Here is a 19,892-nt window from a genome sequence, read left to right on the forward strand (position 1 = left end):
TGCCTAAAATCCTCTGATAAGCTTCACTATGTCTTCACAGCTCCAACATTTTGGGCCCACGGAGAAATAACTGATACCTTCCTTGCTGCAAACCCTGCCACTCACTGTGAAGCTCCCAAGTCTCTGCTGCCTGCTGTTGAGCCCTGTCTGTGGTGGATGGTGAACCTAGCTTGGAACAGGCAAGAAGGACGATGACTGAGGAAAGCTAAGTGCTGAGAATTGCCTGGGACAGAAGCGTGCACCACAAACTCATGGCCAGGCTTTGACCCCTCAGCTGTGGGGGCCGTTGCAATCCTTTGAGATGTGGTTTCTTTTTCCATACAGAATAAACATGGGGAGGTCATGCTGTGCTAGTGGCAAGAAGTTAAATGAAACACCAGCATGTCATAACTGAGAAATGTGCAGCAGTCAAGGAATGGCTTTGAAGTTTAGCTAGTCAGTATGTCCCTCGGGGTGTTGTTTTTTTTTTCTTACACTCATTTTTTTTGCTTTTTAAATACACATATTTTAAATAGTTGTGTGAATAAACAGGGACCTAGAAAAGATCTGGTGCTCTCAGCATAAGAACGACATGGACATTATGGAGCAGGTCAAGAGGAGGGCCATGAGAATGATCATGGGGCTGGAACACCTCTGCTACCAGGGCAGGCTGAGGGAGCTGGGGTTGTTCAGCCTGGAGAAGAGAAGGCTCCAGGGAGTCCTAATAGCAGCCTTCCAGTACCTGAAGGGGGACAACAAGAAGGTTGTCTGCAAAGATCTGGAGTGATAGGACAAGGGGCAATGTTTGGAAATTAGAGAAGAGTAGATTTAGGTTGGATGTTAGGAACAAGAGACTAGTGGAATACTGGAACAGGTTGCCCAGGGAGGTGGTTGAGGCCCCAGCCTTGAAGATACTCAAGGTCAGGCTCGACACAGCTCTGGGCAACCTGATCTAATGGAGGATATCCCTGTTGACTGCAGGGGGTTGGACTAGATCACCTTTGGTGGTTCCTTCCAACAAAAACCATTCTATGATCTGCCACAGCACAGAAATGAAAGACATTTCTATGCACCAGACAAAAAAATAAACCATGAGAGGACATGGTACAGCCCCTCTCTGTAGCAGTCATTCATAATACCAAGATGGACATTCACACCTTTCTGTGGGGCACTTCACTGCACCTTGATGTACTCTACTATTTGCAGCTCCTAACTGAAAATTTTCTTGTGCTCAAAAGTCCCGAGGAGGAAACATTAAGAAAGGAAAGTTCTCCAACTTGCAACCAATCCAAAAGTCTGGGAGAAGCCACACAAAACCCTTCCAAATCCTTCCAACAAGCTATAGAGTGACATGTAAAGTGCTCCTCCAGGATCTGAAGTTCCAGTAGTTGGGATAAAGAAAAAGAAGGAGGGAAAAAAGCAGTAGGTGGTAAGAGATTCTTGCTCTGTTCCAGGAGATTATATTTGTTTCCTACCCAAATTAAACATTAAGGCAAAATATATTCTCTTCAAATGTGAACAATATTTTGTCTTTCCAGATCAGATTTTTTCAGCATTTAAAGAAATTGAATCAAGGAAAAAAGAAAGTGTTAAATTGCTTAAAACAAGCTGAGCAATGTGTACCTGCAATAAACACATCACTTACTTGTCTTTTATATCATGTCCTTTCAGAGTGCAGACCAGAGAAGGAAAAAAAAAAAAAAAAAGTAAATCAGCACTGCTCCAGTACTGCTTGATGCATTCTGTGAGAATTTAAGATCACCTTGCCAGGCAGAAAAGGAAATTATTACAGGCAATATTACACTTCATGCTTCTGCAGCTGGATTAAGTGTTTTATTACTTACCACTGAGGACATTTCTGTTTGACACAAATATATTTGTTAGAGTATTTTATTAAATTACAACAAACATCTGAATTCAGAGTGGGGCTATTGAGAAGCTAAATGTAAGAAGAATTGACATTATGATGTCTCAGCAGCAGTAAAGCTATAATCAATTTTGACAGATCTTACTCATGTACTTTATGCTCAGTGAGAAGTTGTTCAGATACCACCACAGTGAAGCAGAAAGGAAAGAAATGTCAGGAGCTCCCTAGAAATGCAGCACTATGGAGAAAGGCATTCCAGAGATGCTTTTCACTATTTTTCACCAGCAGCACCACAAAAATGAGGACTGCAGGTAAATAACTGGTAAAATACCTTTTTACTTAGAAAGATTTGGCATATTTGTTAATAGTTTTGACTCCTGACCTTATATGACTTCATGGACATCCTATCTAACATTTCAAATAAGTTTCTAGCCTCTAGAGCTGTTGACAAATTGTAGGTAAAAAAATAAAATTATCCCATTGAGTGTTTTTCAAGCTATTTTTTAAGGCTTGTTTCATGAGTTTTGTAACTTTCATTTGATTTTTTTGAATGCTTAGGACCAATAACTTTAGGACCTTGATTTTGCTGTTTCTAGCAAGAAAACTTCTTTGAAGAAGAAGTTCTTCACCATGAGAGTGGTGAGAGCCTGGAATGGGTTGTCCAGGGAGGTGGTTGAGGCCCCGTCCCTGGAGGTGCTTAAGGCCAGGCTGGATGAGGCTCTGACCAGCCTCATCTAGTGTGAGGTGTCCCTGCCCATGGCAGGGGGGTTGGAACTAGATGATCCTTGTGGGCCCTTCCAACCCTGACTGATTCTGTGATTCTAACTAAGAAGAGCTAGCTGCTGGTGCCTGCTGTACCCAAAACCAGCCTGCAGCAGCCTAGAACACCAGTTGAAGGGTGACAGCAGGTTCTTTTCTTCTTCCTTGGACATGAGATGGAGAGATACAAAAAAATCATTGACATTTCCCTATCAGCGGTGAGGGATCTTCAGTGGGATACTCTGCTCAGATTTAAGTAATTTTTAATCCCAGGCTGGAAGGAAATTATATTCAGCCACAATCAGACTGATCTTCTGTAATGATATGGGGTACAATATGACCCCATTTATTGTCAGCTCTCATGTGAGAACTACCATGCAGGGGACATTTTTCACACCTGCAGCCTGTAGAAAGCATTTTCCAAGGGTTAAAGGCTCCTTTCTCATCACAGGACATTGCATTTCCCAGAGGAACATTCTCAGGCTCATCCCTTATTCCTTTCACTCTGCTTTACAATACTGGGAATCATGAGAGCACAGGTAGATCTCAAGACACTTTTAAAATACCGTAAGAATTATACAGCTGAGATTACTTCCTCCCTCCTGCATGCAAATCATTCCTAAAAGGGTTTTCCTGGAAAACTGTTCCTATACATTTTTTTCCCCCAAGGGTATATGCTCTTTAATTTGTCAGGGATCAAAATGCTTTTGATGATGAATGCAGAGCCATTTAAACCTAGAGTACTTTCAGGTGGCAGTAGCTATTTCTCCTCTTCCCTTCGTTTTTTCTCATTCTTCTCACCCATTCATAAGACCTTCACTGAGCCCAAAACTCAGAAAAGAAATCTTTAAAGGTTTATTTAGTGTCTCAGTGTGCTGCAACAAACCAATTTCTCTGCAAAATTCACTTAGGCACCAACTGATTACCTGCAAGTTCTTGTTGTGGACAAGTTTTTTCTTCATAGACAACTTAGAGTTTTATTTTCCGTATTCAAAGTTTGTATGTAGCCAAGTGTATTTCTTGCAGTGAACTTCATCCCAACTAGGCTCAGTGGTGCAGGATTATTAGGAAGAAATTATTTACTGTGAGGGTGGTGGAACACTGGATCAGGTTGCCCAAAATTGTAGATGCCCCCTCCCTAGAAATGTTCAGGGCCATACTGGATAGGGCTTTGAGCAACATGGTCTAGTGGAAGGTATCCCTGCCCATGCCAGCTGGGTTGGAACCAGGTGATCTTTAAGGTCCCTTCCAACACAAACCATTCCATGATTCTGTGATTATCCTCTGATGTCTGCTACATATCTGTTAAAGTGTTTTGACCATAAGCATGTCCTTTAAGTCTCCATTCTGAAAAAAGTAGCAGGTGCCAGATGTATTGAATCTGGTGCTAAACATTTGCTTCTGACGATAAATTTTCCTAAAGCATCCAAAACCTTTGTGTGGTCAACAGAAAGAGAATGGAAGATTTGGAAGATTTCTAGGGATCAAACCTAAGTGAAGACCCATACTTGATTGCGTGTCTTTGAATACAGAGTGATCTCTTCCAAGGTTAATTCTCTTTCTAGATGGTGACATTAGAAGCATGCTCCCATTCCAGTGATTTCAAGACAAAGTAAAGGCCCAGACCCAGATCACTAGCAAATAGCATTTTGCCCGTGCACATCAGGACTGAGATTTAAATAATGAAGCAAGAGCATGTCAAATTCTCTGATTGTTTCTGAATTCAGACAGACTGCCAGCTCTTTGGGTTGGGTTTTCTGCCCTGTGCCAAGCATGCAGGCTGTACTAGCAGGGAAGGAGTTGCTCCATTGACTAACTCCACAGGGAGTCCTTCCTCCAGACTTTGTTTTGTTGCTTCACAAGCATAAAACTGTTACAGTTCAGGCAGGAGTTTTAATTCCTGGAAGCCTCCCTTAAACTAAAGCTGACTGATAAAATTCTGCATTGTTTTTTCCTGGTTTTAGCCACCTCAAGTCAATGCCACTGGAAATGATAGCACTGTGTAGATGAGTTCAAGGGTCTAATGCAACAAAGGACCTCTGTGTTCAGCTCTTTCCCTTACAGGAGCAATGTCTTATTCTTTTTTAGTTTCCTCTCTGGAGAGAGCTTTATTTGAAATTCTGTTTGTACATTTTTTTTTCTCTAGTGCCTTTGGGCCTTGAGAAATCTGGAAGCTCAAGGATTTATACTTCAAGGAGGTTGTTTCAAAAAACTTCAGTGTGCTACAGCATTTTGTAAACCCCAGATGCAGGCTGGTGCCTTTGATTATTGATACTTGCCATTCTTTTTTTATTTCCACACTACTGGGTGAAAAATTCCCCATCCAGCAGTTGCCTTGTGAATCAGAAAATGCCAGTGTTCCTATCTTCTGCAGTGCACCTCCAGAAGGAAAAAGAAAGAGGGTCTGTGCTGGGAAATCACAGTGTTGTCAACCCCTCCTTTTTAGGTAGAGGATGCACCTATATCACAGTTTTATACAATCACTGTAGGTTAGTCTCAGCAGAGAATAAAGAGCTTGAATTTATGGCTTGCCTGACTGTGCTTGTTCCCTGCAGCTCATCTGAGTATTCATCATGTTCCACACTGTCAGCCCTCCACACAGCTGAGGGTGTCACCAGTCAGAGGAGAAACACTTGGTCGTGCTATAAATTTAACATACATTAAATATCTGTATTGTTATAATAATGACAGAAGCAATTTTTTTATATATTAAATCTCTGGAACTCCTTGCAAAGAGATTTTGACTGCCACATCCTGCTCAGGTTATAGTTCCAGTCCTTACATGATATTCCTGTCATAAGAGACCAAAGCTTCAACTGGCTGAAAAGCCAAAATCAGTGTAACACCTCTACTGCAGCTCTGCTGGTGCACAGCATGACAAACTGGCAGCATCTTCCTCCTCTTCACCCCATGCAAGCAGCACACATGGCAGCTCTTACTTGCTGAGCCCAAGCCCAGTGTTACCCACATGCCTCAAGCAGCACAGCTTATCAGCCAGGGGAAGGAGATTTCATCTTTGGTGGGCATGGAGAACCTATGAAGCTGCAAGGCCACAGATACTTTGGCCTGGCTGCAAACACAGAAGATGACATGTCACTAACTCCACAGATGTCCACCTGAGTGGTTATCCATGATCCCCTGTCACCTGCTTTAAGCACCTGTCTGATGCCAACAGGCCAGCATCCACTGCACTTTTGAGAGATGCTTTCTCCTTTGAAGATAGTCTCATCTCCTGGGGTTGCTGCTCCCCATACCATGCCCCAGAGAAAGCCCCATGGCATCCCAATGCCTCTTTCAGTGAGCCTAGCATGCAATTCCATGGCAGCAGTGTTGCTGCAGAAGGACAGCACTATAAGAATGGTAGGAGTCCTAAGCACTACTGGTGCTTCCCACAGGTACAGCCCAACAGCACCTCTGGAGGTACTTTAGTCCAACCCCCTCGACAAAGCAGGTTCGCCTAGGGCAGGCAACACAGGAATGCATCCTGCAGGACATGTGTAACCTGTTTGTTGCTACCCACTCCTTGAAGCACCCAGTCCACACACCATCAGAGGCTTTCTGGTGTTTGAACATGGGACAAGAGAACAGACATTAACTCTGGAGGTCCACGCCTGTGTAAAAAAATCCATCAGCCAAACTGGCATCTATCTTATTAGTGCTGCAGAAAAGATGTCACTTAACTGGCATTCTGAACTTGCCTTCTCACACTGCATTGTTGTTTTGATTGCACCTCATTAATTTTTGCCTTCTTAATTATTACAAATAGGAATGAGAAACCCAGATGAAAAGTATATTAACCTTCAGTTTTCATGCACATTCATTTTTTTTCATCCTGGATACATGATATACCCAAGATATTAACACCACAACACTTGATACGAGAAGATTAAGACTGAAACACAAAAGCATTTAGTCTATTGACTTCCTATTGAACTCAGTGGGCTGCTCAGAGTCTCAACAGAAGCAAAGAGCTGCAATGGTTGGCTGAATCAGAGCCTCAAGGAGGAGGCCAGGACCACACAGTGAGTTAGAAAGAGTGCCAAGAATAAAACCCAGGAGCTTCTTGGCTCTTTGTTCCCCATTCAGCACATGGGATCAGGCTTTCTCTCTCCACTAATTTCATGTAAGAGCAAAAAAAGATGATACTAGGAGGCTACATACATGATTTGAGGATGGCCTGTCCATCTTTGCAGTGACTGATGCTCCAGGTAACCAACAGAGAAATTATTTGAGGGGAAGGATATAAGCAAATGTGAACACACCTACTGGAGGAAAATAAAACAGAGAACACAAAGAACTAGGTTGAAACCTAAGATATAAATTAATAAAATCACAATATTATTTGGTACAGAAACGTGATTAAAACAATCATAGAATCATAGAATGGCTTAGGTTGGAAGGGACCTTAGAGATCATCTACTCCAACCTCCCCACCATGGGCAGGGATGCCTCACAACTAGACTTGGCTGCTCAAGGCCTCATCCAACCTGGCCTTGAACACCCCTAAGGAGGAGGCATCCACATCCTCCCTGGGCAACCTGTTCCAGAGTCTTACCACCCTCATACTGAAGAACTTATTCCTAAGATCCAGTCTAAACCTACTCTCCTTCAGCCTCAAACCATCCCCCTTTGTCCTATTGCTAAACATCTTTATGAAAAGTCCCTCTCTAGCCTACCTCTAGGATCCCTTCAGGTACTGGAAGGCAGCTGTAAGGTCCCCCCAGAGCCTTCTCTGGGCTGAACAACCCCAGCTTCCTCAGCCTGCCCTCACAGAAGTGTTCCAACCCTTGGATCATCTTTGTGGCCCTCCTCTGGACTCACTCCAACAGCTCTGTGTCTTTCTTACTATGGGGACACCAGATCTGGAGGCAGTATTTGAGGTGGGGCCTCACAAGAGCAAAGTAAAAGGGCAGAATCCCTTCTCTTACCCTGCTGGTCACACTCCTCTTGATGCAGCCTAGGATATGATTTGCCTTCTGGTCTGCATGAGGGCACTGCCGGCTCCTGTTGAGCTTCTCATCAATGAATACCCCCAAGTCTCTTTCTTCAGAGATACTCTCAAGCCCCTCTGCACCCAGCCTATATTTGAACCTGGGGATGACCTGACCCAGATGCATGGACTTTGGAGAAGCTGACATTGGTAGACTGCAGGACCATGTTTCCTCAACCCTCCTTAGGAAACAGAAATGGTGACATACATAAAAAGGAACACTAAATTTTTAACAGAAAAAAAGTGTTAAGGTGGCTGCTCATGATACAGACCCACTCATTAAAGCAATTTTTTTAGCACAAAGGAAGAGAACTAACTACGCTTAGGAGATGATCCAAAGAGCGACCTCTACTTTGTTTCTCTTAATGAATGTTCCCCTGGCACACACACAAAACCTCACTCTGCATGAGCTGTGCTTGTATTGCTGTGGACTCAAGCCACATTTAAACACAATGGGGAGTGCTGAAGTTACATGTGCACGGAACACCACCTGCAAGCATTTCCAGCCCCACTCCTAGCAACTTCTGAAAAACACTGATGTTCACAGTGCCTGCAATGCAAATCCTTCCGAACTTCAGTAACAGGTGAAACAGTTCCTAAACTAATTCAGTGCTTTTACTCTGCACTAACCCCTGCTTCAAAAGAGGTGAGACACAGGATCATGAATATCTTCCGGTCCTGCCCTTGCTGCTTTTGTGATAATTATGACATTTTCAAGACAATGAGTGATTTTTGGAAGTTCCTTGACTGAATACTGGCCTTTATGAAGACAGCTGCTTTGAAGGAGTTGCACATACAAAATGCCTTTACTGACTAGCATCACTTAACTATGCAGGCATTTTTCTTAGATGCTTTCCCTTTATTTGGAAGCTTAGGCATTCCAAATATCTTCAATTTTAAACTACAGAATCACAGAATATTAGGAGTTGGAAGGAACCTCCAAAGATCATAGAGTCCAATCCCCCTGCCAAAGCAGGTTTACTTAGGGCAGGCCACAAATAAATCCAGATGGATTTTGAAAGTTTCCAGAGAAGGAGACTCCACAACCTCTCTGGGCAGCCTGTTCCAGTGCTCCATCACCCTCACTGTAAAGAAGTGCCTCCTCATAATTAGGTGGAACCTCCTCTGTTCTAGCTTGTACCCACTGTTCCTTGTCCTATCACTGGGAACCATGGAAAAGAGCCTGGCACCTTCATCTTGACACCCACCCCTCAGATATTTACAGACATTGATTAAGATACTCTCTCAGCCTTCTCTTCTCAAAACTAAACAGCCTCAGGTCTTTCAGTCTTTCTTCATAGGAGAGGCGTTCAAGTCTTTTCATCATCCTCATAACTCTCTGTTGGACATTCTCTAGCAGCTCCCTGTTTCTCTTGAATTGAGGAGCCCAAAACTGAATACAATATTCCAGGTGTGCTTTCACCAGGGCAGAGTAGAAGGGGAGGAAAACCTCCCTAGACCTGCTGGGCACACTTTTCTTAATGCAACCCAGGCTACCATTGGCCCTCTTGGCTACAACGGCACATTGCTGTCCTGTGTCCACTAGGACTCCAAGGTCTTTTTCCAGGGAGCTGCTTTGCAACAGGACGACCTCTAGTCTGTGCCTGGTGTTATTCCTTCCCAGATGCAGGACTCTGCACTTGTCCTTATCGAATCTCATGAGGTTCACCTTCACCCAGATCTCCAGCCTGTCCATATTTCTGCACAGCCTTCCAGTGAAACACTTCTTAGGTCTGAAACTTGCCGTGAGAGGATCAAAAAGTCTCATGAGCTACTAGGGCTTAACCTCCTCCTCAATGTCCTAATAGTAGTAACCATACCTATGATGAGTTAACAACTGGAACAACTTCATGTAGCCTACTGTTATCAGAAGGGTTTGTGATTCGAGGAATTAAACTCACTCGGGGAGTTGCTGGCTCAAGGAAGGTTCTGTCTTAAAAACAAAAAACCAACCAAAAAAAAAACCCACTCCAAACTTGGAAGTATGCTAATATCCAAATTGTAAACCACCGAACCGTAGTGTCTTCAGAATCTATCCTTATGGGAACTGGTGCACAGGACCAAGTGGGTCCAAATACTTCATCTATATGACCTGATGACTCTCAGATGTTTTGTTGTGAGATGAGATGGGCAGTCCTTAAACTAGAGAAGAATAAAGAGCTGTGGCTATGAGAAAGCAGGGATGCTTTTCAGAAAGGTGACATTTTTCTCCAAAAGCCCTTGAAATGGCAGGTGGAAAGTTAGGATCCATTGAACATAGTTATTTAGATGGTTTCAAAGAAAGAACAATGCCACATCTCCCAAAAAAAAAAAAAACAGGTGAGGCAGGACCACTGGTGTCAAGGCAATCTTATTGGAATTTCTTCCATTTCATTGGATAAGTCACCCTGGGTCACAGAATTCTGTGTGGCAGACCATGTCACTCCTTGGCTGGCTGCTCTTGCCCCCATCGCTAGGAGGGCAGGGTCCCAATACTGGGGAGGGCAGGTCAGCGCAATTGGAGCTAGAGATTTGACTGGGAAGAAGTAGGTTGGTTGACTGACCAACGTAAGGACAACTACATCTGGGCTGGTTCTGCTGTGCAAGAGAGTATAGCCTAGACCTGCCACAGCTTCCAGCTGAGCCTGCTTAGGGGCATCGAGCACATCTCTGAGCCTGCAGCAAAATACAGAAGATCTCCACTTAAGGGATTAAACCTCTGCCTGGCAAGAGAATACATAGCACTCACCAGTCAAAGATACCCTCAGTAGTTCTTTGGAGGGTAGAAAACTCAGCACAAATGAGCACCATCCCCAGTGGTCACAGGAAGAATATATGCTTCCTACTGATATAAGAGTGGCAGTAGCCACCTAAAATTTGTCTCAAGCTTTTTCCCAATTATCAAAACCAGGCTGTGTGAAAAGCCCATCTACACTCTGAGACAAAAGTATCTTGCACCCAAAAGTCATTTTAGAAAAATAAAAGATCAGTAGCTTTAGAATAAGAGAGCTCTTGAAGCCAGCAATCCAAAATGAATGGAAAGAGCTGTTCTTTAACCCAAAACTGTGTATAAAGAAGTAAATTTATATTATAGCAGAGGCCGCAAACCCACCAAAAATATCTCTAGCTGACATGGCATTCCAGCTGCAGGCAAGACTGCAAAACCATCTCACTGCTATGAGGAACAGGAATTGCCCTGAGTATTCTGGCTTTGTTTTTAATTTGCTGGTTTTAAAGTGATTTCACTTCAGTTAGTGAGGATCAGACACAAATGTCAAGGGGCTGGAAAATTAAAAAAGCACACAAGAATACTTTTGGGGAACAAGGTCTTAGCAGATCTCTTTGGGTGCATCTAGGCACCTTGCTTTTCATACAGACATGGACAGCACTGGAGGAGGGCAACTCCTCAGGCTTGCCAGCCCACCAGAGGAAAATTAATGATATAATGTTTATTTTGTGGTACCCACAAATTTCCCCTGGCCTGGAGCCTGGCATGGAAAACTCTCCAGTTAAAATGTCAGCTGGTGCACTTTGATATCCAGAAGAGATGAGATTACAAAGCACATGGTGTCCTGCCAGTCTGGTATTAGCTCAGGAGGCTGTCCTAGATCTTCTGCAGCATGGTGGTCAGAAGTCCTTGTGATGAGCTCCAGGAACAGCAGCCTGGCCGAAGCTTGTCCTGCTGCAGCTCAGCACAGATGAAGATCTTGGTGCCAGTTTCCCTGCTGGAGACAAACTGGCCATTTCCCACCTGCATCTTTCAGCCTGCTGCTGTCAGCCCCTTGAAAAGCTCGGGAAAAGGACTTTTAAGTAGCGATCACAACCCAGGGTAAGAAGCCATCATAACTCCCTAGTTACTGCTGGGTTCAGCAAGGTCCAGAGGAGCTCAAGGCTGGCAGACCTGGCTTTTACGCTCTGCAGCAACAAGAAGCTCTGCCTGCAGCACCCTCTATCTACCTTGCAGTGACAGAGAGGCTTCACCCAGCACCAGCAGATGCTCCATGGGCTGGCTGTGAAGCTCAGACCACAAGGCAGAAGAAGCAGGGACTTTGCTTTAGAATTACTTTTTCCCTGCACTTTTTTTGCCTTTCAGCTTTCAGATCAGATGAGGATACAGCCCTAGACACATCTTTTTCACCATATTTCAAGCAATCCTCCTAATTTCATGTATTCAGAACTTAATCTGCATGGGGTTTATGGACTAAATCAGTGGTGTTTTGTCTTAGAGGGTGTGGGACAGTAAACATGGCCCATATTGCATGTGTGGACCCACCTAGGGGGCTGCAAAGTATGCATGAAGAGGGAAGGAGACACATAGGGGTTGCAGAGGGCCAGCAGCCCCCTGAAGGGAGAAATCTCCCCCTTGTTGGCAGATGGTGAAGGCTTGAGGAGGAAGCAAGTGTCTTCACACACAGGAAGGTGATTTGGATGCAGGCAGGGAAGTATGGCAGGGTCTGGCCAATTTGGCCAGGCTGCTGCTCATTGTTATAGCAACAGGAGGAGTCTGCTGTCAGCCTAGAGAATGGAGCTGAGAATGGGGAAGTGGTACATTTTTAGAAAGCAAAGGAGGGAGTTTGAATGGGTGAAGAGATGGAGAAACTGAAGGTTGGGAGACCAGTGTGGAAACTGTAGAAGGATGAATGGGAGATGTGGGAATGGAGGATTCTCCCCACCTGTGTTCAGGTGGTGTCACATTGACCCCTTCCTAGGGGCAGAGTGAGGGTCTGGCTAGGGTCTCTGTTTTGCTGGGAATGGCCATCAGGCCATGAAGAGCACAGCAATGCTCTCCACAGTGGCAGCAGAACAAACATTGTTTCTGGTGGGGCAGCCAGTGGGAAGGAGACAGAAGGGCAGCTGCACAGAGATGTTGTGCTTGTCGCTAGAACTGCAGTGGTAAGTAAATCCTTTGCAAGGACCCCAGACTGGTTGGAGCTGTGGCTTGGGATAAAGGACCAGCCACTAGAGAAGGCCACAACCCTGCCACAACCCTGGCAGCAAGTCTCAAGAGGTCAGCATTGATGTGATTTTGGAGGAAAACTTTGGAGAGGGAAGGTGGAGAAGCCTTTGCAGGGGCATCCTGCAGGGTAAAATCATCCAACCCACTTGGTAGAGTAGGGTTAATGGATGGATCTGATGATCTCAAGGGTCTTTTCCAACCCAAATGATTCCATGATAATGATTCTAACAGTACAGTAATAGCAGTTTGTTTCCCTGTACAAATCTGTTTGAGTTTATAATATAAACAAGACACTCAGGCTGCCAGTGCCCTTTTTGTTTCTCTATAGAGTTTCTCCGTTGCCTTCTTACAACACATTTCATAGCCTTATTCTTAATACAGCAGTGCTTTACCTTAAAGACTCTTCAGAAAACCCTGCTTTGTTTCTTTGTACAGAGACAAGGGATTCCAGAGGGTCCATCACTTGGGTCACAACAACCCCATGCAGTGCTCCAGGCTTGGGGGAGAGTGGTTGGAAAGCTGACCAGCAGGGAAAGACCTGGGCATGTTGATGGACAGATGGCTGAGTATGAGCCAGCAGTGTGCTCAGGTGGCCAAGAAGGCCAACAGCATCCTGGCCTATATCAAGAATAGTGGGAACAGCAGGACCAGGCGAGTGATCAGGGGGCACTGGTGAGGCCACACCTTGAGTGCTGTGTTCAGTTTTGGGGTCCTTACCACTAGAAGGACATTGAATTGCTGAAGCAGGTGCAGAGAAGGGCAATGAAGTTGATGAAGGGTCTGGAGAACAGGTGTTCTAAGGAGGCTGGTGGGAGACATCAGTCTCTACAACCACCTGAATGGAGGTTATATCAAGGTGGGTGTTGGCCGTCTTCCTCGTAACAAGTGATAGGACCAGAGGAAATGACGTCAAGTTGCACCAGAGTTTAGTCTGAATATTAGAAGAAACTTCTTCACTAAAAGGGTTCTCCAGAGGCTCCCCAGGGAAACGGTTGAACCTCCATCCCTGGAGGTATTTAAAAGACACAGAGAAGTGTGTTAAGGGCCGTGCTTTGGCATCAGATAACGGTTGGCCTCGATGGTCTTTGAGATTTTTTCCACCCGAAACGACTGAGTCTCCTATTGCCTAACACCGCGCTCCGCACGGCTTTGCCCAGAAGATGGCAGCAGCACGTGATAGTGCAGAGCCGGGCGCTGGGACCCGAGCCGCCCCCGGCACCCACACAGCCCCGCGGCACTCATCGCGTCCCCACAGTGAAGGGGGGGTAAATAACCCCCACCGTAAAGCATCCGAAGAGGCTTTTTATTCTGCCAGAGGAGGGTTAGGTTGGACTTAAGGAAAAATTTCTGCCAAGGGCTCCGGCTGGGTTTCCCTTCACTCTGCATGGCAGTGCTGTCATCAACCTCAGACACTCACTTTAGGATCCATCCACGGATTGCTAATTAAAAGTTTTTCTTTATAAACCATCCCTGGCAGGGAGGCCTGAACAGGCAGCAAGAGCATGGGGTGAAACAATAGGAATAAAAAACACAAAGAGGCTTCGAAGCAGGGGGGAAAAAGACATACATGCATCAGATGTGAACACAGGAATGCAGTGCTGCACACAGGCTGTCACTCATCCTCAGGCTTCCTATTTAACCTTGGGTACAAGGTGCAAATCTCCATTGGTTAGACACTCACCTTCCACTGTTTATTCTTCTTTCTTTCTCCTTCCCAGCCAACAATCCCTGCTCTTCAGCATGAGGATGGAGCAGATATGCCCACAAAAGGGCTTTCTAAGGCTGCTTAAGTAGTTTGCAGTTCTCCTTGGGTCTGGCCATCAGCACCTGATAGGCAGGGAACAGAATTCTTCACCTCAGCACAAGGAGACGTGTCTTTATGATGAGGGTGATGGAGCACTGGAACAGGCTTCCCAGAGAGATTGTGGAGTCTCCTTCTCTGGAGACTTTCAAAACCCATTCGGATGTGCTGAAGCGCAGCCTGCCCTAGGCAATCCTGCTTTGGCAAGGGGTTGGCCTTGATTTCTGGAGGCCCTTTCCAACCCCTAGCATTCTGTGACTATTGGTGCAAAACAGAAGCAAGTCCCTTGCAACAATGACCAAAAATGCACAATCTATGTTTTGAAGATAGTTTACTCCTTAGTATTGAATGAGTTAATTCCATTTGTATTAGAAAGGAGAGGAACCCTTCTCTCCCCACCCAGTGACTGCGAGTCCACAACTGAAGCGATGAAAGGCCTTCCAGGTTTGACGGCATATGTTTGAAGGGTCTCTCTCGTCCTACATCTACTGATGAAAACAAATTCTGGATCAGCTTTTCATTGGAGAATCTTTCAGGCTTCACTGACCAAAGGAGAGTTCAAGGGCAGATATCCTGTTGGACATAAACCCTTTTTCAGGGAGACCATTTTGGATGGGCCGGGCTGCCACTCCTTGATGCCAGGTGGGATTCAGTGCTCTGCAGGCTGCTCCCTCTGCCTTTCTATACAGAGCAATACATGCTTCAGATGAACCCTGCTGAGGGGCTTAGGCTTGCTGGGTGCTCTTTCATTTTCAAGCACAATGAAGTAGACTTGTTATTTCAACTGCATTATGAAAGATTTGTTTCTGAACAGCTGAAGGGGAGAAAGAAATACATTTCTTCTTCCCACCTAACCAGGCTGAAGTTTCCCAGTGCCAGCCTCAATCTGTGTGAAATTGCTCATGCCATCATCCACCAGAGAGATTAGACTTGGGTACATAATAGAAGTTAATTCCAAAAATTATTACCCAGATAATTAAGTACTACAGCTGTAGTGGGAGATTTTGGTTCTTGAACCTCCCTCTCAGGTGCTTTGTCCTCCTCCTTCCCTCATCACCACAGTCAAGATACTACCTTCCCCACCACTGGATGGTGTTTGGCCTCAGGCAGGTCCCTTTTCACCAGCCCCCTGCAAAGTCTGCATGTTTCCCTCCAGCATCTCAGTGGTTCAACTGAGGACTCCATGGCACCAAGCAACCAGATTTGGCAAGCACAGTGGAGAGACATCAGCTCTTCATCAGCTTATGAAACACAAAGAGACTAAGGGCCAAATTTACTAATGGTATTCAGGTGCCTCCTCTTTCCCGAGGAGCAAAAGCCCTGAAAAAGAACGGGTGGCATTTGAATTACCTAGCTTCAAAGTCCTTGGAAAGCAGATGTTGTTCCCTCTGAGTCAGGCATTGCGTGTTCCTTTGCAGTCAAAGAAAATAAGGGACCCCTGCTCCACAGGGCTGATTTCTCTGCACTGATACGGATAAAAAGCAGATGATAGCTCAAATGCATCTGTCTGAGGTTCAGCAAAATGTTAAAGAAGTAGAGAAGTAGTCTCCATTTAACCTTGAAGTAGCAATGCAAGCAGCATGATGGATCCAGTGCAGTCTTTACCTAGGTCTAAAGCAATGCCAAAAAATTATCTGTGAAAACATGAACTAGAGTCAGGATGTCTGTGCTCTGTTACCTTCACTAAATACTTCATCTGGCCATGGTTTCCACCACCTCCATTGAGGACAATCATCCTTAATACTGACAAGGACACCACGAACCTTTACTCCAACAGATGAAAGATTTCAAGTAGACGACAGTTTAATATGGTGGGGTGAGGGAAAATATATCTTGTGTTTTCACTCTTCCAGATCTCATTAAGTGTTTATGCTCTTCCTGTGTCTTAGGAACCCAACCTATCCTCCTGTTCTTCACCTTAAAGATGTCGGTTCTGACCCTATGGAAACTGCATCACTGAGGCTGTTCTGTCTTCAGCTCTCGCTCATTTCCTTAAGTGCAACTGGTCACAAGTGACATCAGCCATTTGAGGCTATGAATGCCACCCACAAACCCTGTAACAGCAGCTAAGAGACCTCAAGGTACTTCATCCCACATACGTGTGGCATGACACAACCCATCTGCATACAGCCACAGAAGCACAAGCAAAGCCCCAGCAGATCAGTGCTTGCAAAGCCACATGACAAAATGCATTAGCTCAACACAACCCAGGAGAGCATACACAAGGAAGATCTTTTCCACTGGACATGCTACAAAAGCAGATCACATGCCCTCACTGTTTTCTTTCTGGAGCTGGAGTGATATATCAAAGAATAATTCAAAACACACTTGGATATATTTGAGGTAGGAGAGCACAGGACAGTCTCTCCACTAGGCCAAAGAAACCCAACCCTTATTAACTCTGTTGTTTCTTACCTCCTTCACATGTGACAGCTCCTGGAGCAGGTCCAGCACCATTGTGAGCAATACTGCCAGGAACCACTCCACATGCTGAGCAGTTTCTGAAGGAAAAAGCATTTCCTGACATCTGTTTTGAATTCACTGCTCCTCTTCTCCTCCCCCACTTTGTTTCATCCCTGCTCCTGTCAGTTCTCCCTCCATCAACACCTGCCCTCAGCTAACCAGGGATAACGAGTAAGAGCTGAGGATGCTTGTGGAGAATTGATGACCCACACTTGTTCCAGCCTGTTCCTCTCCCTGCTAATTTTCATGGTCTGCTGCTGATGCAGGATTTTGCTTTTAGAAATGGCATGGATAATCTGACCCTAAACCAGAAAATAATTTTCACGTGTCCAGGTTTTTCCTTCTAGAACCACAAGCTTGAGCACTGGCTAAATTAAGAGGACCTTGGCAGGACTGAACTCAGGACCAGTCTCATTACCTTTTCCTCAACCACTTTTAGGATGGAGCTGTTGCTCCATCCAGTTCCAAGACTGAATTTTGCCTGGTGCACTGTGATGAAGTTTGCAGGATGGAGAATCGTTTCTGACAGGAATCAAACAATTGTGGAAGTTTCTCCTCATGCCTGCCTTAGCTGAACAGCTCCACAATCTTTGAAGAATTTTCTGTTTCAAAAATATTCAAAAGAAAAACAAAGAGACACAAGAAATTGTTGTTGTTGTTTTTTTCCCTGGCAACTAATTTGCCAGTAACTTTGTATATACAAACAAGGATGCAGTTTGAAGGAACCAAAAGTCATCATAATCTTGATACCTCCCCTCTGCATTGCAGAATTCTAAATAACTTGGATCATCTCAGCACAGTCCTAAGGATTTGCATTTTGAGAGGACATAACAGACATCACCACATACACCAAGCATGTAGTAGATTTTATTAAGCATAACTTTGGTTCTAAGTAATCCACCCTCATTCCTGTAATACCTTTAGTTAAAAACAATTATACAAGAGCAAATACAAAAAATATTAAATTATGAAAACAAATCCATTAAGGCTCCCTTTTTATATTTATATATATTTATATATGTACACTCAAACAAGTGCAGATATTAACAGAAGGATAAAGCCACCAAAAATGCAAAAAAATGTACTACTACACTATCAAAGCAAGAGTTTTTAAAAAGTACAAAGTGGTAAATTAGCCATTTTCAAATCACCAAAGTATTTGCTGGATTGCTTCAAACCCCACATAGCTAAGGGACAGATCAGGAGTTCCTTACACTCACTGGCAAGCAGCTTCCTACTTGAGTAGCCACATAACACTGTGGTATGACCACCCATTGAAGGGTTGCCCACTCTAGCCCAATTCTGACTTTAAGGGCAAGCTTTTGCCTGTTGAATTGACATGAAGGTGGCTGGGATACCTAGACTAAAGGGTCAGCAGAATTCAAAGATGTTCAAACACACAGAGAGAACAAATTCCAACTGAAAACAAAAACCTACTTCACGCCCTATGTACAAGGAAGTTTCTGGCCTTCCTGTGTTCAGAAAGTCTGTTCTGAATCACAAGCTAAAATGGAAAGAGAGCAGAATGACTTCAGCCTTGAAGGGTCCAATCCAACACAGTCACTGAAGCCAGAGAGTTTCATGTCCTCCACTGACTCCAGTGCCATTTGGATTACACCAACTTTGTTTTACTGTGCATACATGGTAGGATTGCCACGTTCACCACGGGGAAAAGGCTGAAAAGGCCTGCTCAAGTCAGAGGAGGGTTCCCTCACAAATTCTAGAGATTTCCATATTGAGCAGGAGTGGAAACCAAGAGGTATGAAGTTTGGTAGGTTGGGAACAGCTAAGATAAAACATAAGCATGACATGAAAGGCTCATGTCTAATTCTGTCTGAAAAACACAAAACAAACTCCATCAGTGCAAGTGTTTGAATAATGTGCTGCCAGAAAGGAAGAGCCTCTCCTTCCAGAAGGAAGAAAGGAGAGAGGGAAGAACCTGCAACACTCAGGGTGTTCCTTTGTTGGGAAAATACATGAAAGAACCTTACCTTTGGCCTTTTGTATATCCATAAGCTGAGCAGTCTGGTGGATCGTCTTCACATTTAATCTTCTAGACGCGAGTCACACTGCAAGTCTAAATCAATGGCAATACACTTATCACAATTCAATTTACTCTCAATCTGATTATGTGCTCATAAAAAATGTCTGGATCTTGACATATTGAAGTCTGTATCTAGGAAACATTTCTAATTGTGAGCATTTTGTCCCAAGTGCTATGCTGAAATTGTATTTAAAACATCCAACACAGGAAAGGCAAAAGGAACTAAAAACCAAACCAACAAACCCTCCCCCATCACCTTTTACAATACAAACACACCACTGCTGATATTAGTAAAAAGTGTTCTCAAACAGTTATGTCAAATGTAATTACAAAGTAGAAATTATTTTGCTTAGCATCCTAAGGCAAAGACTAGGATTAGATCCTCAGCTGATACAGGTGAACACGGCTTCAGTGAGAACTAGGGCTGTGCTGACCTAAGAAGATGAGGATTTCTCCCCAGCTTCTGAAGCTAAGATACCTGCACCCATTCACACCAGGTTAAGAATTCACTTCTATAATCCTACATGAGTAATCTGCTCCCCCTGTTCCCCTCTCCTCAATTCAGGCTTTCCTGGAAAACTAGTAGTCATAAGCATGGAGGATCAGATTCTGCCATCCCTGTGCACGCTGAGCAGTATTTTGTTTAATGGCAAGTCACAGAGGCAACTTGTGGAAAGGCAGAAGGCAACAGAATTGGATTCTAAGACTCAGTGGTAACACACTTCCCTTCTTTCTTGAGGCTAAAGGAAGGATGTGATAAAATGAACCTCATTTTATGCCTCACTTTAAGGAAAAAAATTCCATTTCAGTAGATTACAATGATCAGTTTGGTCTGGCTTAAATGCCGCTCTGCGCAGGAACTGCAACAACTTCCTGCAAATGAAGAGCAGGAACTGATGGCAGATCAGATTCCTGGCTTCAGCCCCAGCAAGCGAGCTTAAACACTACCAAGTAATGTGTTAGCACTGTACTCAGATCAGCATGTTCTTGCAGGAGAAAGGCCACAACAGCAAAGTAGGACTTCAATACAAAAAAATAGAATACAGGTCATTT

This window comes from Indicator indicator, chromosome 3, assembly GCF_027791375.1.
Source record: "Indicator indicator isolate 239-I01 chromosome 3, UM_Iind_1.1, whole genome shotgun sequence".
NCBI lineage: Eukaryota > Metazoa > Chordata > Aves > Piciformes > Indicatoridae > Indicator > Indicator indicator.